Source organism: Eumetopias jubatus, unplaced genomic scaffold (genome assembly GCF_037043125.1).
Source record: "Eumetopias jubatus isolate StellerSeaLion01/CBP00866 unplaced genomic scaffold, mEumJub1_p1.0 scaffold_3, whole genome shotgun sequence".
Classification (NCBI taxonomy): Eukaryota; Metazoa; Chordata; class Mammalia; order Carnivora; family Otariidae; genus Eumetopias; species Eumetopias jubatus.
Window position 1 is genome coordinate 121,361,369 of NW_028274809.1, and position 26,201 is coordinate 121,387,569.

At 37.3% G+C, this 26,201-nt stretch overlaps 1 pseudogene; it reads right to left on the reverse strand.

The window, feature by feature from the left end:
• Positions 1-21,099: 21,099 nt before the first annotated feature.
• Positions 21,100-22,647, reverse strand: LOC148164743 (small ribosomal subunit protein uS2 pseudogene; annotated as a pseudogene).
• Between the last annotated feature and the right edge of the window lie 3,554 nt (positions 22,648-26,201).

Genomic DNA, 26,201 nt, shown 5'->3' on the forward strand with positions numbered 1-26,201 from the left:
TTTTGGCCTTCTTTGGCACTTTAGAAATCTTGATGATATACCAGGTCACATAAATAAATCTCAAAAGCAAAGTTTACATTCTCTGATCGCTCTACAGTAAAGCCAAAAATTCATAAGTTTGATTCTAAAATCTTGGAAGTTTATAAACACTCTGCTAAGCAATATTGGGCTCAAGGAGAATAGCATGAATTCAATTATCAGCAACATATAAAATAATGGAACTAAAAACAAAATGGAGGGGAAGGGATAGAGTTTTAACAAGTCAAGAAAGTCATCGACACCCAGCTAGTTAACATACTTCAGACAAATGGAATAGGAAAGAGTGAATCTGGGCGAAGGGGAACTTGGGCCCGTTTACATTTCAAGGAAAATCACCAGGGATTCTACTATTTTGGTGTCCAGGAAAGGAGAAAGGAACCACAACCCTTGGGAGCAAGGGATTTAAGGAGATTCATTGGTAGGGGAGGGGAGGGCAGCATCCTAGCCCCCTCTCTCCTAGGGAGTCAGAGGAAGGACGCTTCAGGAAGGGTGAAACTAGGTACGCCAGGCCAGTACAGATTGGCCCAAAGCCTAGGAGTGGGATTTTTAGGCACTGAAAAAGAATTGGCTTTTCTTGTACACAGGGCTTCGAAGTCCACAGAGGTGGTAAAGCATAGAAGGGCCATTTAGCTGGGGCCCCTACTTCCCCTACAGAGAAGAGGAGAAAGTACTGATGCAAAAAAAGTGAGAATCAAAAAGATAACAAGTGTGGGTGAAGATATAGAAGAAATCAGAACACTCATACACTCCCGATAGGCGTGTAATATGGTGCAGCTGCTCTGGGAAATATTCCAGCAGTTTCTCACAAGGTTAAACATAGTTACCTTATGACCCAGCAATTTCACTCCTAGGTATGTACCCAAGAGAAATGAAAACATACATCCACACAAAGACTCATACATGAATGTTCTTGGCAACTTTATTCATCACAGCCAAAGAGTGGAAACAACCCAAATGCCCATCAATTGATGAATAGAAAAACGAACTGTGGTGTATCCATACAATGGAATGTTATTTGGCCATGAAAAGGAGAGGTAGATGCTACAACACGGTACCTTAAAAACATTATGCTAAGTGAAAGAAGCCAGTCATAAAAGACTACATATGATATGATTCCATTTATAGGAAATGTCCAGAATAGGCAAATCAGTAGAGACAGAAAGTAGAGTAGTGGTTTCCCAGGGCTGGGAGAAGCAGGGGTGCAAACGAGGAGTGACTGCTAATGGGTCTGAGGTTTCTTTTTGGAGTCATAAAATTTTCTTCACGTAGATTGTGGTGACGGTTGCCCACTTCTGTGAATACACTATAACCACTGAATTATACATTTTAAATGAGTGACTTTGGTGGTATGTGATTTATATCTCAATAAATAAAATTTTTAAACAAAAAAATAAAAAAAGGAAGAAAGAAACAGAATTGTATGCTTGCCAAGAGTCAGCAGCAGAAATAACCTTGCATTTAAGAAAGGAATCAGTTGATTTAGGACCCAAGCTAACTATGGAAACTACCCCAGGCGTCTCTGAGCATCCTCTGAGAAGGGGACTGAAAGCTGTCCTAGAGCCATTTATACTTCCAGGAAAACAGTAACTAACAAACTGCTCTAGTACTATTTTTTGCACAGTTCCTGTGACTTTTGTTTTGTTCCCTTTATTTCTCTTGTAGTTTCTTAAAGGAAAATACTTAAAAATACTCACACGTGTTTGTGTTTGGGGACAAGATAATAAAAGTAGAGCTGGTAACATTTTCTGTTGCTCAGTAGGCCTGGCTGGTGAGAGGGGAGAGCAGGTAGAGATGGAAGACAGGAAACGATCTTAGGGCCTGTGGAGGACTACAAATACTAGAGCAGCCCAGCTCAGGACCGAGAAGCGGATGGAAGAAAAGCTATAGGTTTCACATTCTTCCTAACAAACCTGTTCACTTAGGGTATGTGTGCCGCTCCTTGGCCATGGGGGGCATTTTTGGGTTTGTCTTTCTCTACTTCCCGTCACTCCCATGCACATCTGTGAAGTCTCATGTTTTATCCTTTCAGACTTTTGTTAGGCTGTCGGGGGCTAATCTGCTAATGTCTTATTTACTACAACTATCATCCTCCGACCTCTCCAATTATATCTTCTCAATCTTTGCTGTCTACCTCCTCTTTCCCTTCCCCAAATGCTGAGCCAAAGCCCCTCTCTTCTCTCCTCCAGCCTTCCTAGTAACTCTTCTACTCCCAGCACCGTCTCGACACCAAAGATTCCAAAGTCTGTATCTTCAGTTTATACCCCTCTCACCAACTACACATCCATTTTCAAAAAACCCAAAATGTGCTCCTGCAACACACTATCTCAGTCACTATTCACCCTTTTATTAACCTCTTCTTCTCTTAAATCTTCATGTTAGACTCATCATCAGGTCTAGATTGGGAGCTATCACCTAAATATCTTTTTCATATGTTCCCTCCGTCCTTTCTACTCTCCACTGCCTTGAGTCTTCACAATGATCTTGCTTAGATTATCACAGTCACCCCACAACAACCATCACTGCCCCCTTCCCATTGAGATTCTCTAAAGCACAATCGGATCACAATACTTTGTTTCAGGAAAGCCCGGATGATGCCACACATCATTCTATAAATAATAGAATATTAGTGCAGTCTTGGAACACCCCCTTCCAAAATACTAATCAATTACAAAGTGGAAAATGATGGCTCCATAGTAGAGAAACCTAGCATGCACCAACTCAACCAGGTGATCAAGGTTAACATCACCCACCAGATGGGTCAACATGGCATGTCTCTTGTTGGGATCCTCTAAGAAGAACACAGTGTCATTTCTGTGGTATTCCTTCTAAGAATGCCTTACCAGAGTCTGGATGAGGAAACATGAGACAGACTAAAGTTGAGGGTCGTTCTAAAGAATGAAAGGCCTGTACTCTTAACTGTCAAGGACACAAAAGACTGAGAAATTGTTCCACAACTAAAGAGTCTGCAGAAATAAACAACAAAATGTAGCCCATATTCCTGAATGGGATCTTGGACCAGAAAGGGAAAGAGACATTGCTGTAGACAAAATTTGAATGACATCTTTAACTATGTACTAATGTTGATTTCCTGATTTGGAAGGTTTGTATCCTAGTTAGAAAGGAGAGTGACTTTGCATGGGGGAAATGGAAATCAGAGAGTTTAGGGACACGCCTCTTCCTATATGCATATATAAAGAGAGCATGAATACAAGAGAATAAATGCAATAAAATGTTGATTGGAGAATCTAGGTGAAGGAGATACAGAAATTCCTTTTACTGGTTAGAAAATTTTTCTATAAATTTGAAATTACTTCAAAGTAAATTATTTTTTGAAGGAAATTTCTTGCCTTCCATGTTTGCTTTTTCTTTCTGCTGAGCTGGAACATGGACATGACAGTCATCCCATTTTGATTATGCGGACAAGGACCACATCTTAGGGTATGGTGGAGCAACAGTATGGAAGGCATTTAGGACTCCAATGAGCAGCCCTAAAATCCTGGACTACCTGCATACCTCTAGACGGCTACTTGAGAGAAATAAACTTTGATCGTATTTAATCCACTTTATCTTGGGGTCTCTTTGTGACAACAGTTTAGCTTATACCTGGACAATTTTTTTCCCACCATTCCTCCATATGTACCCGAAGTTAGAGTCATAGTGAACTAGAATTCCAAACTCACCACCTTCTACCTGGTTTCCATGTCTCGATACTTAATACTGTTTCTGTCTGGAGTGACCCCTGCTTCTCACCATTTTCCCTGCCCCTTCCAGTCTGCCTTCTAGATTTGTCCTGGACTGTTCTGTCAGCCCCCGACTGCACCCCAGCTGTGAGCTAGGTATATCTTCTCCTTTCTCACGTCTGTGTGTTGCACTGTATGTTTGTCCCACTCCTACCCATAGCCCACTCACACCCCTTTTATTCACACGTATATCCCTAGACTCTAACCCGGTGACTAGCATACAGTGTGCTCTCATAAATTAAATATTTGTTGCATGACTTGTTGAATTTTTTGACAGGTTTCTAAGACAATTTTTAATACAGAACTTTTCAAAGATACACAAAAGTAGAGGTAACAATGTAAACGATATCCATATTCATCACTCAGTGTCGACAACCATGATCATTTTGCCAGTCCTGGGAATGGATAGAGTTCAAGAGTAGAGTGTTTGGAGATAATGCTTTATCTAAAAAAAGTTTACTTGAACAGAGAGAATTTCAATCACTGTGGCAAACTGACTAGGAGATATTTTAGAGCAGATTGGTTTTGGGGGCATAGGAAGTCTTCAAATCAGAGCCTGCATTTTCAAGTGGAGAGGCAAGAAGAAAAATGAAGTTATTCTTCATTCCCTCTTTCAAGCAACACTTATTAAATGCCTTCTATGTGCTAGACACTGGGGTTACATGGGTGAGGAAACAATTCCTACATTTAAAGAGGCATGCAATCTTTTTTTTAAGATTTTTTTAAATTTATTTATTTGAGAGAGAGAGAGGGAAAGAGAGAGAGCATGGGGGGCAGAAGGAGAGGGAGAAGCAGACTCGCTGCTGAGCAGGAAGCCCAATGTGGATGTGGAGCTCCATCCCAGGACCCTGGGATCATGACCTGAGGTGAAGGCAGATGCTTAACCAACTGAGCCACCCAGGCGTCACAGGATAATCTTATATATATTTTTATAGCTTGCTTTTTAAAAAATCAAATGCTGTCTATATTGATTTTTCTACAAAATTATTTGTAATTATTTGAAATTTCATCGGTAGATGGGTCATAATTGATGTAACCAATCCATGTTGTTGGCATATTACTATTTTTATTTTAATTAATATTCAGTAACAGGGGCACCTGAATGTCTCATTTGGTAGAGCTTGCAACTCTTGATCTTGGGATTGAGTTTGAACCCCATGTTGGGCGTAGACATTACTTAAAAAAGAAAAAAAGAAAAAATACTCAGTAACGGTTGCAAATTTTTGAACTTAGTTTTTTGAAGCTTTTGAGCTCAACTTAGAAATCTTATTTTATTTATAAACCTAATGTAGTTTGTCTTGAAATTCAAAACACTCATTTTTACTTTTTCTTTGTTAACAATCATCTTATAAATTTATATTATTAACTATAAATTTATAATTAAATCTCCCTAAACACTTAACACATTTACCAAATTTTCTTAGACATTTCAAACGATCACACATTTAGTAACTTTTTTCTTCTTTACCTAATAAAGTCTAATCAAACTTCCTCAGCATTCAAGGAGTTTTTGCATGAATAATAAGAGAATACTTGTAGATTTAATAATTGGATTCCCTTAAATATTGGATTATAAGTTTAATTAGTCAAACATTTCTAAGTATTTCACTTAAAGACAAATCTAACACGTGAGGTTCTCTTAAACACATCAAATATCTCAAATCATGAATAAAACATAGAAACTGTAACAATGATTTACAAAACATTATAATACTTGTACAAAAATATTAAGCACTGTGATTTGGCATCAATTTTTTTACCATTTAACAACTTATTTCTATACTTTCCCAGCATTGCAAGTTTACTTCTCTAAGAGAAGCTCGGTCTGGCTGTGATATATATTTAGGGTCACAGGTTATAGATTTGGCATCAGGAGGTGAGAGTGTGGGTACACCTGCCAGAATAATTCACAGGCCAGCCTGTATTTGGCTGATCACTTCTTCAAACCAGGTTGTGTTTTTAAAAATGAAAATCCAGTACATTATCTATTCCTCTTAGTCACTGTCACCCCTTTTTAACTGCAGCCTCTCGTACAGCTTTCTCTTTCCTGAGTCAAGTTGAGGGGATATTGCACTGGGCCCCCCAGTCTAGTTACTCTCCTCCTTCACTTGCATCCCTCCGCCTAACCATTGTCATAAGAACATACACCCATCCAACTCTCTGCCCTCCGATAACATAGACACCCTTGTTCCCAACAATTTTGATAACAAATTGTCTGTTCATTTCCGTGGTTACACCTTGAAAATCTTCTACCTCTGAAATCGTAAATGTCAGTACACTGGTCTGATAGCAACTCTCCACCACTCCGTAGTCTGCACCTTCATTCCAGTCTAATTAAATTGTCATTAAAAGCTGCTGAGGTTCGTCTGGAAGGTGAGCTTCAGCAGATTTTTTATTTTTTAGAGGCGAGGGAAAATGTGGTTTAACGGAAAGAAATAGAACGGATCTGTTATCAATCAGGATGATAGCTGTGTGATGGCCTTGTAAAGAGAAGTCGGTGGATGATTCAGGTCACAGTGGAAAACTCATGTGGGGGTGTAGTGAGAGATGAGTTAGGTAAATGAAAGGAGGGGGATCCATTCCATATGAGTTTTAATTTGAAATGGGAATTGAGTACCACTTCAGAGCAGCCCACATTTTCGTGCCATGGAAAAGCATCAGGAATACTTCAACTCTACAGTACAAGGGAAAAGTCTTTAAGAGGGATTAACCATGACTTGCCTATGAACAAAACCAGACCTGAGCACTTCTGATTATGGATTTTTAAAAATACAAGCTTCTGAGAATTTTAATGATGCTACTATCATTTTAGGGGATGGACTATATTTCATATTTTGGGGGGGTGGGTTTCCCTCATAAATCATGAACAAAATCCTAAAAATCTTAGCATTCCAGCAAACAGTAACCAAATATCTTCAGTCAGGACTACTATATATATATATATATATATTTTTTTTTTTCAAGAATATTTGATTACATTTCTAGATTTATGGTTAACAATTTAAAAAGAGTCACATTAAAGACTTTCTTTGCTTGAGTCAGTCTCAATTATTCAAGGGCTCATTAACCGATTTTGGTTATACTTTAAGATGGTCTGGGGATCCTACCTCCTGGTGTTGTTGCTTTTGTGTTATGACCTACCCCGAGTGTAGGCTGGACCTAATGATTCGCTTCTAACACGTAGAAAATGGCAAAAATGATAGTACGCCATTTTCGAGATTAGGTCATAAAAAGATTGAGGCCTCCATCTTGCTTGTTCTCAATCTTCTCTGGCTCACTCACTCTAAGGGAAGCCCCCTGCCCTACTGTGAGTTTCTTAATGGAGAGGTCCTCGTGGCAAAAATCTAATGTCTCTGGCCAATGGCCAGTGAGGATATGAGGCCGACATCAGCCACATAATAAGTTTAGAAGGTGATCCTCTCCAGTCAAGCCTTGAGATGTCTGCAGCCCTGACTTTGATAACAGCCCATGGGAGACTGAGCCAGAGGAACCCACATAAGCTGTGCCCGGATTCCTGACTCATAGAAACTGCGAGATAACAACTGCTCATTGTTTTAAGCTGCTGAATTTTGGGGTAATCTGTTAAGCAACAACAGATAACGAATATACTCTCCTTTGTTTAGCCTATATTCAAACCTTAATAAATGAATTGGGGAATGCATGGAAATTTGGTCAAGCAGGAAATTGTGAAATTCTATGAAAGGAGGAGAAGTTAGAGTGTGTTGAAAATAAAGAATGATAAGAATTGATTAGTAATCATATGTGAAAATTATATTTTTTACTGTATCATCCACATAAAATTTCCTCCGGGTTGACATTTTTAGTAGGAGGAGTGCATTTGTGTTGATTCATCCATACTTGATCTTTAGGCCCAATGGCATATATTTGTGCATTGGCTGGGATGTGTGGTATAACTGGTGCTAAAGAAGATGGTGAGAGCAACTGGCTCAGACTAATTGAAATTAAAGTCATGGGCTTCTTGACACCAAGGGATAGGTGAAATCATTTTTGACTCTACATGTAGTCCATAGGATAGAGCTGTCCACTAGAAATATAATGTAAGCCACATATGAAATTTGAAATTTTCTAGTAGCTACATTTTTAAAAGATAAAACAAAACAGGGGAAATTAATTTTAATAATATATTTTATTTAACTCCAAATAGAAAAAATATTACCATTTCAGTATGTAACCACTATTAAAATATTATAGAATATTTTAGTGTTTTTTGCCCTGTGTCTTCAAAATCCAGTGTGTTTTTTGTACTTGAAGTACGTCTCAATATGGATGCTAAATTTTTACTATAAATGCTTGGACTATACTTGCGTTTCAGAAAATTTAGGGTTGAAAAGGTAGATTCGCATACCCAAATTGTTCCAAACATACTTAAAAGTTTTTCAATAACTGATTTGAGAGTCAGTGTTTCAGTTTAAATTAATTAAAAATAAGGTAAAAAGATAGCACTAGCTATTTCTCAAGTCCTCAATAGCGACACATGGCTGGTGGCTATACCACACAGTGCAGCTCCAGTACAGAGTCAGAATTCAATACATGGTTGCTGGATGAATTAATTTTGCAACATTATTTCACCAATTAAATTAGCCATGAATTGGGATGCCTGGCTGGCTCAGTCCATAGAGTATGCGACTCTTGATCCTGGGGTCATGAGTTTGAGCCCCATGTTGGGTATAGAGATCACTTAAAAATAATTAGCCATGAATTAAACCAAAAGGCTGCCAGAAAAAGAATGTTAGTAATAATTATCTGTTAGTAGCCACCAGAGTATCTTCAGTATTAGGTGGTCTTATATACCCATACCCTGAAGACTGACCGCATGCTCTCTCTACACAGTGCAGCTTGAACTCTGAGTCATCAGGGAATCCCTCTGAAATGTGTAAATTCTTTGAAAACACTCATTTATTTGTGTTTTTCACCCACATGATAATTTGTGGATTTAAAATTCTCCACTAATAAATATGGGGATGAAAATCAAAATGGCTAATGAATCATGAATGGAATAAACTCATTTAACAGTTGAAATGAAAAAGAAAAAGTTGAGTGAGTAACTTTTCAGAGACATTTCAACCAGTATTACCTTCATATCACAACACTGCTACATTGATTTTGCATATTTCTAAAACAACACAGATTCTTCCTGCCCATATACCCATACATTCAATCTTCCATGATTCTAGTGATATAAATTAGAAGCTTACATTTTAGATTGGGGTGCAATTGTATATCTTGAAAGACTGCAAAAGACTGATAGTAAACGTGCTATTTCTGGATATTTAACAGAGAGGTACAATAAGGAAGTACAGAATGTTCACCTTATCAGTTAAATTGCTTTCCTGAAGTTACAGCTATTTCTGTCCTTTTGTAATAGGGAAAGGGACTACACAAGTATTGATAGGATCTTTTTTTTAAAATTAACATATAATGTATTATTTGTTTCAGGGGTACAGGTCTGTGATTCATCAGTCTTATGCAACACCCAGCACTTACCACAACACATACCCTTCCCAATGTCCCTCACCTGGCCACTCCATTCCCTCACCCCCTCCCCTCCAGCAACCCTCAGTTTGTTTCCTAAGATTAAGAGTCTCTTGTGGTGTGTCTCCCTCTCTGATTTTGTCTTATTTCATTTTTTCCTCTCTTCCCCTAATGATCCTCTGCCTTGTTTCTTAAATTCCACATAGCAGCAATGTCCACAATAGCCAAACTATGGAAAGAGCCCAGATGTCCATCGACAGATGAATGAATAAAGAATGGAATAGTACATAGCCATCAAAATTGAAATCTTGTCATTTGCAACAACGTGGATGGAGCTAGAGGGTATATTATGTTAAACAAAATAAATCAATCAGAGAAAGACAATTATCATATGGTCTCACTGATATGCGGGATTTAAGTATTGATAGGATCTTAAGCTTAGGCTGAGTTTCCAAATCAAAGGACAGGAATAAAGCCTTAGAAATGTAGTGTGTCTTTGCTCTCTCTTGCTTTTCTTCTTTCATTCAACCTTTTTTCTTTTCCCCTTTCTTTCCTCCCTCCCTTCCTTCCTTCATTCCTTCCTTCCTGATTAAAAACCTTTATCTAATCCTGTATCATAATTTTAGTAGGCTTGCTCAAACTTTAAGTAGGCATCGTATTATTTACTCATTCATCAACAAGTATTTATTGAAAGCTTTTGTGAACCCAGTGCTGAGGTAAATAGAAACAGTTTTTGCCCTCACGGAGCTTATAGCCGGTAGGACGGACAAACTTTAAGCAAAAATAACTTATAAATACAAATTATGATCTATCCTAAAAGGGGGAAAGTGTCAATTGCTAATGAGAGACTAAATAATGGAGACCCAGTTTAAACTGGGTGGTAAAGGAAGGGTCTCCCTGAGGAGACTTAAGCTAAGACCTATAGCAGAATTTGTATAAAGTGTGTGTGTTGGGGTTGGGGTTGGGGCCTGTATTCCATGTAGAGGAAATGGTGTGTACGAAGACTTTGAAATGGAAGAGTCTGGTGTGTCAAGAAACTCAAATAAAGCCAATAGGGGGCTGTTCTGACAAGAGATGAGGTAGAGAGGTTAATATATCACGCAGGGCTTTGAAGGTCATGCCAAGGAGTTTGGATTTATATTGATTCAGCGGGAAATGAACAAAGATTTTAATGGGGGGCTGTGGTGGGGTGTGATTTGATCAGCTAGTTTATTTTGTTTATTTCTCAGCCTTATTGAGATATAATTGACATAAAACGTTTTGTAAGCTTAAGGCATACAACATGACGATTTGATACATGTATATATTGTGAAGTGATTACCACAATAAGATTAGTTAAAACATCGATCACCTCACATAATGACAGGTTTTTTTGTGTGTGATGAGAACATTTAAGACCTTTCTCAGCAATTTTCAAATATGTGATATAGTATTGTTAACTATAGTTACTACATTGAATATTAGATTCCGAGAACTTACTCATCTTATAACTGGAAGCGTGTACGCTTTGACAATATATATTTTAAAAATGTTGATTGGACGCTTTTTGGAAAATGGATTGTGTAAGAGAAAATAGGGGGTTAACAATCATCTAGGAGAGAAGTGACAATCATATGAACAAGGATCATGGCAGTAGAAGGGAAGAGAAGAGAGTGGATCCATTTTGAAAGGAGGGTAAAGGGAGTTTGGGAGGTGGGGTGCTCAGGATTACCTTCAGCCTTAAGAAACTGGGGCTTTGGAGGTTCCCTTCACCAAGATGGGAAAGACTGGGAGAGAAGTTTGTTGAAATAATGAGATTGCGGTTTTAGACATGGTACAGTTGAAATGTCTGTGAAAATTCAAGTGAGAATGTCAGGTAAGCATTTACAAACAAGTCAGGAGGTCAGAAGAGAAGTCTGGGTTGGAGATACAAATTTGAGAGTCTCCAGTCTACAGATGTTACTTAAGCCGTGAGTCAGCTGGGTTGGGATCACCAAGGAATACAGTACAGTAGGAAGAGCGGAGAGGGCCCAGAACACACGATGCCCAAGTGTATTTGTGTACTCTGAAAGAAACTAGGCTTCTGAATTTGGTGCTATAGCAGTGAGCAGGCTTACCTTTCCACTGGTTCATGATTTTACTCATTCATTTGTTCTGCTGTGTATACCTGTATCTACCTTTTAAGTAAATCCTAAACTGAAGGTCCTGGGGTATTTTTCCCTTGTTGTCAGAGCCAAAGGGAGGATCCAGGTTTGGGGGGGACTTGAATCATATATAATTTGAGGAAACTTCTAAAAAGGAATGCAACTTTATAAACATAGAATTAGGCACAAAAGTAAATATTTATTAAGAATTGGAAAAGAGATCATAACAAATTACAGATTTTTATTTTTTTAAAATTCCAGTATAATTGATGTACAGTGTTAGATTGTTGCAGGTGTACAACATAGTGATTAAACAATTCTATACATTGCTCCATGTTCATCATGATAAGTGTTCTCTTAATCCCTTTCACCCACTTTACCCATCCCACCCACCCACCTACTTTCTGGTGACCACCAGTTTATTCTCTATATTTAAGAGTCTGGTTTTTTTTATTTGTTTGTCTCTTTTTTAATTTGTTTTGTTTCCTAAATTTCACATACGAGTGAAATCATATAGTATTTGTCTTTCTCTGACTTGTTTCACTTAACATTATACTTTCTAGAACCATCTATATTGTCACAAATGGCAAGATTTCATTCCTTTTTATGGCTGAGTAATGTTCCATTGTATATCTATATCTATATATATAAAACACATATTCTTTATCTATTCATCTATTGACGGACACTTGGGCTGCTTCCATATCTTGGCTATTATAAATAATGCAATAAACACAGGGTGCTTATATCTTTTCAAATTAGTGTTTTTATTTTCTTTGGGTAAATACCCAGTAATGGAATTACTGGGTCACATGGTAATTCTATTTTTAATTTTTCTGAGGAACCTCCATACTGTTTTCCACAGTGGCTGCACCAGTTTGCAATCCCACCAGTGGTGCGCAAGCGTTCCTTTTTCTCTACATCCTTATCAACACTTGCTGTTCCTTGTGTTTTTGATTTGAGCCATTCTGACGGGTGTAAGGTGATATCTCATCGTGGTTTTGATTTGCATTTCCCTGATGATGAGTGATGTTGAGCATCTTTTCATGTGTCTGTTGGCCATCTGTATGTTTTCTCTGGAGAAATGTCTTTTCATGTCTTTTGCCCATTTCTAATTGGATTACTTGTTTTGGGGGGAGTTACAGATTTTTAAAAGTTGACAAATATCAGAGATGTCATGAAATTAAGACAAATACTTTTATTTCTACATTTATGTTATTTTAATTAATTAATTAATTAATTAATAACTGCCGGGTGTATTTTATATCACTTTTTCCCTACCTTTTATGGCTCCATAATGTTTCATTGCCTCTTGTCATTGCTTTTATTTTTTTTTTTAAAGATTCTTTATTTATTTGACACAGAGAGAACGAGAGAGAGAGAGACAGAGAGCAAGCACAAACAGGGGGAACAGCAGGCAGAGGGAGAAGCAGGATCCCTGCTGAACAAGGACCCCAATGTGGGGCTCGATCCCAGGACCCTGAGATCATGATCTGAGCTGAAGGCAGCTGCTTAACCGACTGAGCCACCCAGGTGCCCCTTCTCATTGCTTTTAGAAAATAATATTCTCTAGAAAGAATAGAAAGATAGTTGAGTCTTTCATAAAGCATGCTCAATCAAAATTTTTTATTGTTATTAATAGTTTAAAATTTCTGCATCACAATTCATGACTAGTTAGACCATGTCAGTTTTAGGATTGTTTTCAAATCTGGGAAAACCTCACTTAAATTTCTTTCACTTATGAGTGGTAAGATATCAGGCTCATTTCACTGCTTTGGGGCCAGCTGTGCATGCCTTCTTGTCTAGAACCGCCAGAATTTGTCAGAGCAAGAGGTGATAGATATGTTAAGAATCAATCCAATCATAGAAGCATAAAATATAACTTCACCCAAAGACATACTTGCTGTCTGTAATACTGCTACAGGCTTTGCCCCACAAACACAGGAATTCTGGCAAATTCTATTTTGTGCCATTCCTATTTTTTTAAAAATGAATGGTTCATTTATACTTGTATACATTGCATTACTGAACACATTCCTGACAGGCGAGGGTTTCCATTTTATTTATTTATTTTTAAAAGATTTTATTTATTTGACAGAGAGAGAGAGAGAGAGTGAGCACAAGAGGGGAAGCGGCAGGCAGAGGTAGAGGGAGAAGCAGACTTCCCGCAGAGCGAGGAGCCTGACGCAGGGCTCGATCCTAGGACCCTGGGATCACGACCTGAGCTGAAGGCAGACTCCTAACCAACTGAGCTACCCAGGCGCCCCAAGGATTTCCATTTTAGCTAGGTGTTGATGAGAACCAAAGCCTCCAGCTTATGATTTCATATGCTATGTATTGGAAGAATTGATTGGCAGACTTTTCTACAGACTTGGCTTTAGTCCTAGGTCTTTGGGTTATGCTTCATGGTGAGTTGGTATTGGGAGGTAGGAGAACTCTTAGAAGCTATTCCTATAATCTGAATGACTCTCAGGGACTTACTTAGACATAGAAGTGACTATCCCATAACTATATTCCATTAAACCCAAACTAATTAAATATATCCCAAACATAACCCAACACAAGGAAAAGTCTGAGTGGAAAGAAACAATAGTTTTAATTAGCTGTGGTTAAAATGTATTACTTTTGAAAATTTTACAAATAAATATGACCATGAGGAGACATTTCTAAGGCCCCTCCCAAGGCCTTTGCCAGACCATATGCAAGCCCAGCTTCATTAGTTTCATAGTAAATTGACCTCTAGTCATTAAATCTTCAAATATAGTGGTGTCAACTGCCCTCAAATGGAAATTATTTTATCCTCTCCTTGAAGGCAGAACAATTATTCCTTCTCACATCTTCCTGTTAGTCAGTCTTGGCGGGGAGGCGGCAGTGTGAAATCTCAAGGTGATGGTTTGAGTTGCTGCTCTGGGGACACCACTGGCTAGTATAAATTTATTTTTTCCTTTTTTCTCCTCCGCCTCTTTCTTCTTCCTTTTTTGTTTGTCTGTTTTTGTTTCTGTTGCTGTTGAGCCCTGGAGCCTTGATTTCAGTTCCGGTCATGATCTCAGGATTGTGAGATTGAGCCCCAGTTCTAGCTCTTCCCTCAGCGGGGAGTTTGCTCCTTTCCCTCTTCCTCTCCCCCTGCCTCTTTCCCTGCTCACACTCACGCGCACGCTCTCTTTTTCTCTAAAAATAAATAAATAAATAAAATCTTTTAAAAAAATTGACAGCCTTGAAGAAACTTAGCATATACATCTGATTAATTCAAATCCAGGGGGAAATAAAAACCTACAACGAACTATTCCTCCAATAGTAGTTATCACAACTAGGTCTCTATTTCGGTGATTCTTTTCCTTTGAAAACTATGACCTAATTCTAATTTGGTTTTTTAGCATGTAAATAACTTAAGTGAGGGATTACAAATTTATGTAGTATATTACACCTTCCTTAACACACTATGAATATTTGGCCTAAACAAAAATTACCTAATTATACACCTGTCCAGAGAACAGTTACCCCTACTTAGGAGGGAGAGAACAGAGAAGTGAAAGCAGAACTAGGTGGGAGGGTTATTTTTGGGGAAAAGGTATAACAACATTGATTCTACTGGAGGTATTAAAAAAAGCATAGCTCTTAAATTTAGATGGTCTAGGTTGAAACATGGCTCTCTTTACTTAGCTGTATGATCTTAGGTAATTTAGTTGACCTTTCTTAGCTTCATTTTCTTTTGAAAATGGGGGCAATAATATTTGAGAGAATTCTTAGTGAATTGAATGAGATAACAGTAGGAAATAATCATTAATACCTCAAGATTTTATCATCATCACATACACAAGAAGAGCTTTTTACTTATTTTTTAAATCTTAGTGTTCATTTTTTTTTTTTTTTAAGTAGGCTCCACACTCAGTGTGGAGCCCAACTCGGGGCTTGAACTCACGACCCCAGGATCAAGACCTCAGCTGAGATCAAGAGTCGGACACTTAACTGACTGAGCCACCCAGGCGCTCCTTAGTGTTCATTTTTTTATCAAAGTTATCCATGCACATTATTTAAACCTTTTAATAAAAACAGTTCAAAATCTGGAAGGTATGCTCATCATACTTTCACGCTGTCTTCCCCTCACCATTCAATGTTAGGATTTCTTTCTCTTTACTTCAACTGAGTTTCATGTTCTGAATCTCATTTCTCTCTTTTGCTTACTGGGTTTCCAGTATTGTTTAAGGTTTTGGATGCAACATTATATACACATTCTCCTAAATTTTCTTATTTATTTTTATATCCCATTTGGATTTTATTTTTATATACTGGATCCTTCCAGAGTTTTCATAAACTGTTTTGTTTTCTAAAATAGAAAATTATAGCAGCAACAGTTATTTTTAAAAATTCCTTTTCTCACAGAACTAAAACAACACCTTTACCATAGATTATGTTTCACAAAACTTGGATGTATTTTTCCTTTACTATTTAGTTATCTGTTTCTATGCCAGGACTGTACTCTTGTAATTACAGGAGCTTTATAACAATGTTTTAATATCTGATAAAGCAGGTCTTCCCTCATTTCCATATTTATTTGGCTTTATGACAATTAAATTATTTGCTTCAGACACCAAAGAAAAATAAAATTTCACAAACAACCAAGCAAACAAAACCCCCAACAGCCCATTCTCTTGTAAGGATTTTGATTTATGTATATAATTTTCAAGGATTTAGAGTTTAATGATGTGACATCTTCCAACACAGGCATTTCTGTTAGTTTGTTTATTCAGATACTTTTTCTTGTCAATAAATTACTAATACTTTTCTTCATATAAGTCCTGCAGTTTTCTAGTTAGATTTATTTTTAAGTAGTTTATAGTTTTATCACTAATAGAAGTAGAGTTATCTTTAGTTCCATTTGTAGTTGGTTCTTAAGGAGAAAAAGTTATTTATTTTTAAGTATCTAATATTCAGCAACCTTAAAATTTTTTCTTAATTTATATTGGTATTAGACACAGTAAGGCAGTGCTGTCCAATAGAAATGTAATGTAAGCCACATACAAAATTTAAAATTTTCTAGTACCCATATTATAAAAAGAAAAAGAAAACAGGTGGAAACAATTTTAATAGTATATTTTATTTAACCCAATATATTCAAAATATTATCATTTCAACATGGAATATACAAAATTATTAATTAGATGTTTTATATTTTCTTTGTTCACACCATGTCTTTAAAATCCAGTATCTGTCTCATAGTTGTAGCACAGCTTGGACCAGCCACATTTCAAGTGCTCAGGAGATATAAGTGGTTAGTGGCTACCATATTGGACAGTATAGCTTTCAGATTTTCTATATATACAATCCACGCAATCACCTCGTTTATAAATATAGCGTTGTCTCTTCCGAGATCATGATTTTATTTTATTTTCTGACTATCAGGAAAATCTCTCCAAAAACATTAACAAATAATGGTGATAGCAAGCTTCTTTGTCTTCTTCTGTATTTTAATAAACATGACTTTTTTTCCCAAAGATTTATTTATTTTGAGAGAGTGGGAATGAGAGAGAGAGAGAGTACATGAGAAGGGGGAGGGTTAGAGGGAGAAGCAGGCCCCTTGCTGAGCAGGGAGCCTGATGCGGGACTCGATCCCGGGACTCCAGGAACATGACCTGAGCTGAAGGCAGTCGCTTAACCGACTGAGCCACCCAGGCGCCCAATAAACATGACTTTAATTAAATGCTTAATTTTTTTAAAGATTTTATTTATTTATTCATGAGAGACAGAGAGAGAGAGAGAAGCAAAGGGAGAAGCAGGCTCCCCGCTGAGCAGGGAGCCCGATGCAGGACTTGATCCCAGGACCCTGGGATCATGACCTGAGCCGAAGGCAGACGCTTAACCATCTGAGCCACCCAGGCGCCCTTAAATTCTTAATTTTTAAATAATATTCTCCTTAAATAGTTTCCTTTTGTTTCCAATTTACTTAAAGCTTATATTAAGAACTGAAGAATTTTAATTGCTTATTTTCCTCCATTGATACAATGTTTTTAAATCTGTGGATAGAATTAATTCTGTTAAGAGATTTCCTAATCTGGAACAACCCTTTCATTTCTATAACAACCATTCTTGGTCATGATTGAGTATTCTTTTACATTCAACTTGCGTATATTTTAAATTATTTTAGATGCTAATAGATTCAGTTTGCAAATATTTTATTTAGGCTATTTATGTTCATATTCCACAGTGAAATTAGCCAATAAATTTATTTATTTTGGCAATGTCTTAACAAAGATATTTGGGTAGTAAGGTATCTTAGCTTCATAAAGTGAACCAGGATATTCTCTTTTTCTAGCATCAAGAACAGTCCTTGAGAAATTTCTGTTCTTAGACGTTTATATAAAATTCAGAGGCAAAGCCATTGGATTTGGTACATATTTTAAAAGTTTATATCAAATTTATGTTTTAATTCTATTGCTATTGATCTTCTGGGTTTTCAACCTCTTCTTGAGTTAATTTTGAAAATTTAAATTTTGCTGTGAAAGCCCATTTCCTCTAGGTTTTCAATTTCACTATCATGGCGTTGCAAACAACATTCCTTTAAAAATATTTTTGAAATTTCCAAACAAAGGAAATCTATAGAAAATCTATAAAGGCAGAGAGTACAAAAATATTTGTTAAAGGCTGGGGCAGACACAGGGGAATGAAAACTAAAGAGTACAGGGTTTCACTTAGAGGTGATGGAAATCTCTAAAATTGGCTGTGGTGATGATGCACAAATCTGTGACTATACTAAAAACCACTGAAATGTACACCTGAAGTGGGTGAATTGTATGATACGGGGATTGTAACTCAATAAAGATATTTAAAGATTAGGAAATTATACTTTTAATCTCAAAACCACAATGAGATATCACCTCACACATATTAGGATGATTACCATAAAAAAAAGTGTCAGTGAGGATGCAGAGAAATTGGGACTCTTTTGGTTCCAATAGCCAAAAGAAAAGCAGGGTGTGTTTCAAAGAGACATTTGCTCACCTACGTTCACAGCAGCACTATTCACAATAGCTGGGAGGTGGGAGCAATCCAGATATTCATCAATGGATGAATGGATAAACAAAATGTGGCACGTATATATTATGGAATATTATTCAACCTTAAAAGAAAAGAAATTCTGGATGAACCTTGAGGACATTATGCTAAGTGAAAGAGGCCAGGCACAAAAAGACAGATGCTGTATGATTCCACTTATATGAGGCATCTAAAATAGTCAAATTCATAGAAACAGAAAGTGGAATGGTGGTTACCAGGGGCTGGGGGCAAGGGAAACGGGGAATTGTTTAGAATTTAGACAGTTCTGCAAGATGAAAAGTCTGGAGATCTGTTTCACAACAAGGTGAATATACTTAACACTACCGAACTACACATTTACAAGTGGTTAAGATGGCAAATTTTATGCTATGTGTTTCTACCACACATACAAATCTTTCAGTTTCTTCCATATCTATTGTCACAGCACTTTTTAAATTCCTAATGTTATCTATTATATCATTTACTAAAAATACTTTAAAAATGTAGAAAAAGAGAGAAAAGTGAATAATTCAAAGTGTTTTGATCAATGAATTATCACATAGTGAACACATATAGCCACTACCCAAGTCAAAAAGTAAAACATAACTATTATCTCACAAGTCCTCTACATGTCCCCTGCCAAATGCCTTTCTCTCTCCTTCCTAAATATAGACACCATACTGGCTTTTAACACTACAGATTAGTTGTGCCTGTTTCCAAACTTTTATATAAATGGAATGATACAGAAGGCACTCTTTTGAATGTACTCCCTGGTTTCTTTATCTTGACATTCTGTTTATGAGCTCTATCCATATTGCTGCATGTAGTAATAGTTAATGCATTTTTTTTTTAGAGAGATAGCCTGAGGAGGAGTGGGGGAGGGTAGAGGGAGAGAGAGACTCTTACGCAGGCTCCACACCCAGTGGTCTGTGGATAACAGTGTTCCATTGGATGAACATATTCCATAATTATCCATTTTATGGTTTATAAGCATTTTTTTCAATATTAACCTATAATAAATGATATTTTTAGGAATAATGCTTTTGGCACACATTTGGTGCAAAGAAATATATGCATTTCTGTTGGGAATTCACATACAAGTTAAATAGCCATGTTCGTGTTTATTTAATTTTAATAAATAAGGCCCATGTTCATAGCAGCAACCATTTCCCAATGTACTTGTACCAATTTTAACTCCCATTGGCAGTATATAAAGATTCTGGCTACTACATATTCTTGTCAGCACTTGATAATATCACTTTTTAAATTTTAGCCATTTTGTCAGCTATACTGTAGTATTCATTTTTGTTTTAATTTTCATTTTGATTATTAATTAGTTGAAAGCCTTTTCATACTTACTATTTGTATATCATCTTTTGAGAAGTTCCTGTTCAAGTCTCTCACTAATTTTTCTATTGGGTTATCATTTTTTATTGACTTAAGGGATGTTTTTATATATTATGGTTACAAACCCTTTACCCATTTTATGTGTTGTAAATATTTTATCCCACTTTCACTTTCACTTTTCTTTTTTTTTTTTTTGAGAGAGAGAGCATGAGTGGGGGTGGAGTGCCAGAGGGAGAAGGAGAGAGAGAGATTTTAAGCTGGTTCCATGGTCAGCATGGAGCCTGACTCCGGGCTTGACCTCATGACCCTGAGATCATGACCTGAGCCGAAATCAAGAGCCAGATGCTTAACTCACTGGGCCACCCAGGTGCCCCCCACTTTTCACTTTAAAGGTTAAATTGTTAATTTTAGTGTATTTTCCACTCTTCTCTCTTTTGTTAATGTCTTTATGTTCTGTTCATGAAATCTTTGCTACTTCATGGTCACAAAGATATTCTACCATGTTATTTTTAAGAAGTCTTATTTTGCTTTCAAATTTAAACCTATAATCTACCTGAAGTACACCCATATGTATATTTAGTTGAGCCAGCATCATTTATTGAAAATACAACTTTCGGTGCAACTGAGTGGCTCAGGTCATGATCTCAGGGTCCTGGAATCGAGCCCTGAGTTGCGCTGTAGGCTCAGAGGGGAGTCTGCTTCTCTCCCTCTCCCTCTGCCCTTAGCCCCACTCATGCTCTCTTTCTCTCAAATAAATAAATAAAATGTTAAAAAAAAAGAGACTACACTTTCTTCACTGATCTGTAGTACATACTCATATACATACACAAATCCCACTTGGGTTTGATTAAAATTATACCAAATCTAACATTGACTTGGGGAGAATTGACATCTTTATAATATTTCCAATCTGTGAACTTGCTGTATCTATTTATTTAGGTCTTCTTAATAATAATTCATAATTTTCTTACCTTTTTTAGTTCTGCGAGTAAAAGTCTCACACACAGCTCATTAGAATTGTTTCTGGGTATGATTGTATAAATGGTATCATTTAAAATTCTTCCAGTTTTCTAATTTTTGCTGATACATAGAAATACAAATAAATTGTGTATATTGACCTTGTATCCAGCCACATTATACTTTCTTTCTTTTCCTTCTTTCTTTCTTTTTCTTTTTCTTTCTTTCTTTCTTTCTTTCTTTCTTTCTTTCTTTCTTTCTTTCTTTCTTTCTTTCTTTCTTTCTTTCTTTCTTTCTTCTTTCTTTCTTTTTCTTTCTTTCTTTCCTTTCTTCTTTCCTATTTTTTAAGATTTTATTTATTTATTTGAGAGAGAGAGACAGAGATAGGGAGAGAGAACACAGGCAGGGAGAAGAGGGAGAAGCAGGCTCCCCGCTGAGCAGGGAGTCCCATGCAGGGCTCGATCCCAGGACACGACCTGAGCTGAAGGCAGACGCTTAACCGACTAAGCCACCCAGGTGCCCCTACAAACATATTTTCTAAGGATCTTTAGTTTTACTTCTTCCTTTCCAGCCCTTCATTCTTTCTCTTTTCTCCATTTTTATATTGGTTAGGATCTCTGGTACCATGTTAGTGTACATGGTGATAATGAGCATCCATGTCTTGATTTCAGAGGGAAACTATTAACAGTTCACTATTAAATATGTTGTTTGCTACAGTTTTTTTGATAGATACCATTTATAGATTAAATATGCTCCTTTCCACTTCTAGTTTGTATGGATTTTTAAAAATATCATGGGCATTAAATTTTATCAAAGGCCCCCAATTGTGTAAGATCTAATTTCTATAATAAACACCTTATTCTTTATCACTCATAGTGATTGTGCTTCTGTGATTGAACCCTGATATGTAGTTTTCTTCTTAATCCAACCCAAAAGTCTTTGTTTTATCCGTTTATTTTCCATCAACCTTATTTCCATTTTCTGTTTAAGAGTCTGTGGAAGAATAGACTCGAATGGTTCCTACCCTTCCAGTGGCCTGCGCAGTGGGAGTCGCAGACCAGGCTTCATGGCAGGTTGAAGCTGCAGGCTGCAGCAGTGGACAGGCTCAGAGGGCACCTGCGCAGGCGGACCAGTCTGTGACCTTGGGTTGAGTAGCAGTAAACCCAGGAGCTGGAACAGTCCATTCGCCCTGAAATTCCTCCTTGGTCCTGGCCTTCTCAGCGGCCGCCTGCTCTTCCTTCTCCACCACTTCAGGATCTCCGTGGAAGTAGACATCAGGCATGACCACCCACGGGTGTTCTAAGGAGACAATGCCAGGCACGGCACTAAACTTCCCGGCCGGCACCCAGCGCACCAGACCTGCTGAGCGAGCTCCCTTGATGTTGCAAGGGATGGCAGGGTCTGCATCGCACAGAGGAGAGTCCGTATCACAGAGAGCAGTGGTGTCGACAGGTTAACATAAGGTGTCTGTGCTGAGAGGCTGGAGGACAGCCCTGGGATCGGTAGCCACCAGAAGTCTTGGCTCCTTGAAGGCGAGATCTCGTTAATGAGGGTTCCGGGAGGGAAGCGGCCAACGGTAGGAGTGGATCCCGTGGCAGCAGCGAAGTTCAGCACAGCCCCCTGGCCAGTAGTCCTGGAGGATGTGACAACTGACATCAGCTGGGTTTTCCATGGCAACAGTGGCTTAAGCTGTGAGCAGAAATTTCTCCCAGGTTCTCTTCCTGAGAGAAATGATGTAGATGCCATCACTTTTCCTTTTGTAGATGTACTGTTCCATTTGGAGGTCAAGGTTGGTGCCACCGAAGTGGGCTCCTGCTGCAAGGAATGTGAAGACATCCTCCTCTTTCATGGCAGAACACACAGCGATCCGGACGTTGTGAAAGCTTCCCTTTAAGTTACCACAAGAACCCAGGACATTATGCAAGATTCCCTTTGAGTTAGCATGGGAACCCAGAACAATGTCATATGGACTGTTCTACAAGTAGCTTGGAAAGGCTGAAAGCCTTTGTCTTTTAATTGGATCTTGATGGTTTACATTTCATATATGTAGATTTAAAGTTATCTTTCTTCTTTTCCATTTGTTCTGCCTATTCTACGTTCAATTTTCTCTCCTTTTTTGATTTCTTTTGGATCAAATACTTTATTATTCCATCCCCCTCCCCTTGTATTATGTTGTTATATATTTTTGCTTTACTTTTAGTACTTATCCTAGAGGTTACAATATGCACCTTTGACTTACCGAAGTCTAAGATAAATTACTACTTTTATTACTTCTTTGAAAATGCAAGGAATTTAAGGTCCTTCATTTATATCCCTTACGATTTTTTAAAAGATTTTATTTATTTGAGAGAGAGAAGGAGAGAGAGAGAGATTGCAGAAGTGGGGTGGGGCAGAGGAAGAGGGAGAAGCAGACTCCCCCTGAGCAGGGAGCTGGACATGGGGCTCCATCCCAGGACACTGGGATCATGACCTGAGCTGAAGGCAGCTGCTTAACTGACTGAGGCCCCCAGGCACCCCAATATCCCTTATGTTTATGTGTTGTTTTCATGTCTTTTAATTCCACATCTATTTAAAACCCCATAAGGCATTGCTATTGTTTTATACGGTCCATATTTATTTGGTTTTACTGGGATATTTCACCCTATTGCTCTTCATTCCTTTCATCTGAATCCTTTAGTGTGGGTCTGCTAGTGACTAATTTTCTGATTTTGTCTCAACTCTTTATTTCATCTTCATTTTTAAACAATATTTTCATTGGACATTGTATTGTAGATTGGTAGTTATTTCCTGTGTTTTGAAGATAATAATGATGCACATTTTTTCTTTCTTCTTGCTATCATCGGACTTGCCAGGAGTGTATCTGTTTAAACCTTTTGATGTTTTCTATTTCCTTAGTTTCGGTCTTTCCTTTATTACACATTCCCCTTTCCTCCTGTCTCTCAGTTCATTTTGTCCTTGTATAAGTTTGTTACTATTCATTCCTTTTTTAAAAAGATTTATTCATTTGAGAGAGAGAGAGAGAGAGAGAGAGAGAGAGGCAGACTCCCCACTCCCCACTGAGTGCGGAACCCAACCCAGGGGGTTGGATCCCATGAAGCGGAGATCATGACCTGAGCCGAAATTGAGAGTCTGATGCTCAACCGAGTGAGCCACCCTGATGCCCCTCATTCTCTTTTAATAATAAAAGTATTTGGCTGAAACATAAGCCAGTTGATTATATTATTAATATATTAATATCTCTGTTTTTTGTCTGTTAAATTCTGAAAGAGGTTTATTAAACTCTACCATTATAATTATGTGTGTGTGTGTGTCTGTCTGCGTGTGATTCAAACTAAGTTCTGTATTGCTAGGTGTTCTTGCATTTTGGCATTCTGTAATATTATTTGGTGCATAAAAGTTTATTAAGATTATTATTATTTTGTGGAGTTCACCTTTTATCTTTGCATAATGTTCCTCTTTTTCACACTTAATGTTTTGGCCTTAATTTTTCTTTACCTAATGTTAATATTTTCACTCATTTTTGTTTTCACTTAGGCCAGTCAAAAATCCTAAATAAACTGTAGTACCTAGATCCTTGCTCTACACTAGGTTATGTGGGAGGTTTGAGCAGACCTGTGCAAAAGACAGTTTCTTGCTTCCAGGAACTTCCTTTTAATTTTACTAATGGCATATCCTCTTAAGATTCTTGTTTTAACATATACATTTTTTTCAGCAAGTCTCCTGATATATTTTCATCAAAGAGTATAAACTAGAAAATCTGCACAACAAATATCTAACCTTTGCAATAGTAAAATAAATTATTAATATAGCACTATTAGATTTAAAATTATAATAACGGACATATTACACATGGGAATGTTGAGTGACTTTCTGGAATAGGGGTGCCCAATCAACAGAAATGGCGGCAGTGCACTTTGCTAAATCGAAGGTACTTCTGTAAGGCTGGTGGTAGCTATATGGATGATAACAGTGATTTCCTTTAATAATCAGGGTTATTTCCAACGTACAACTAATATTAAAATCATGTTTGCCTTCACACAGGAATAGAATAAGAGTCTTTAAGTTCTTTGAAAACTTGTAAAGGAATGTAGCAAATTTTATTACCACCAAGACTTAAAATCTGTATACTACATACAAGTATGATGACATTGATGAAAGACTACTTCTTCTGTAGAGGGTCACAGATACACTAAAATTTTTTTCAACTTATCAATTGTTTTTTGTTTTTAAGTAGGCTCCACACCTAGCATGGAGCCCGGTGCGGGGCTTGAAATCATTACCCTGAGATCAAGACCTTAGCTGAAATCAGAGTTGGAGGCTTGACTGACTGAGTCGCCAAGGCAGGCACCCCAACATATCAGTTATTTCTAACCGCCACAAATAGACTTTTAAGTGCACCAGAAATTTGTCAAAACAAGATTAACACTAGGAAGTTGCTAATAATCTTATATAGAATTACAGAGCAGAACTTAGAACTTACAGCATAAGAGAACACACTATCTTACAAATATAGAAGAAACAGATATAAATGCAGTCAATTTCATTTCTGAGAGTCAAAAATAGTCAATCCTAACTTATCCACATGTAGTTTCCACCTTAGTTGTCTTGAGGGAGAATTTTTTTTTTTTTTAAAGATTTTATTTATTTATTTGACAGAGAGAGACGCAGCGAGAGGAAACACAAGCAGGGGGAGTGGGAGAGGGAGGAGCAGGCTTCCCGCCCAGGGGATCGACCAAAGGCAGATGCTTAAAGACTGAGCCACTCAGGAACCCCAAGGGAAAATGTTTTAAACTCAGGCTGCTATCACTAACAACACAATCACTAACTACTCAGAAAATGTGAAGTTTTCCTTATTACTGGTACTTAATACAAATTAACATCAACTTTAGCTTTTAGCAATCTGCTGCTGGGGGAATGTTGCTAGAGGCCATCCAGACAAAATGTAATTCTCACACTATATCCCAAAGCAAATGTGATTTATGGATTATTTGCAGTTTTGGATATAATCTTTATAGCATGAAAATGACTTGGAGTTGTCTAAAGATTTGTTTTTAGTAAAGGATACTCAAGAATGAACCCTTCCTAAAGAGATAGCCCTCCTATGGAAGTAGGCAGTTGCCTACAAAATATTTTGAGGCGATATGAAATGTGTGAAAAATAAGACCCTAGGATATTTTTCAAAAAGCAAACACTTTAGACTATAAAATCAAATGAACACATTCCCTGTAAAATGTGTATTATAGTTACATGGGAACATTATACACTTACATACTTATAGTTTTGCCATTGTTTTTAGGAAATTATTTTCAGCATCAGCTTTTAAGCCACACAAGAATATTGGCTTTATTTATTTTGACACCATTATTTTAAATCACAAATGACATGGCCCTGTTCAGTTATTTTTTATCATTTATCACACCTAGCTCTGATAACTTTGGGTCATCTCCAAAAATCTGGTCTTCCCTTAAAGAAT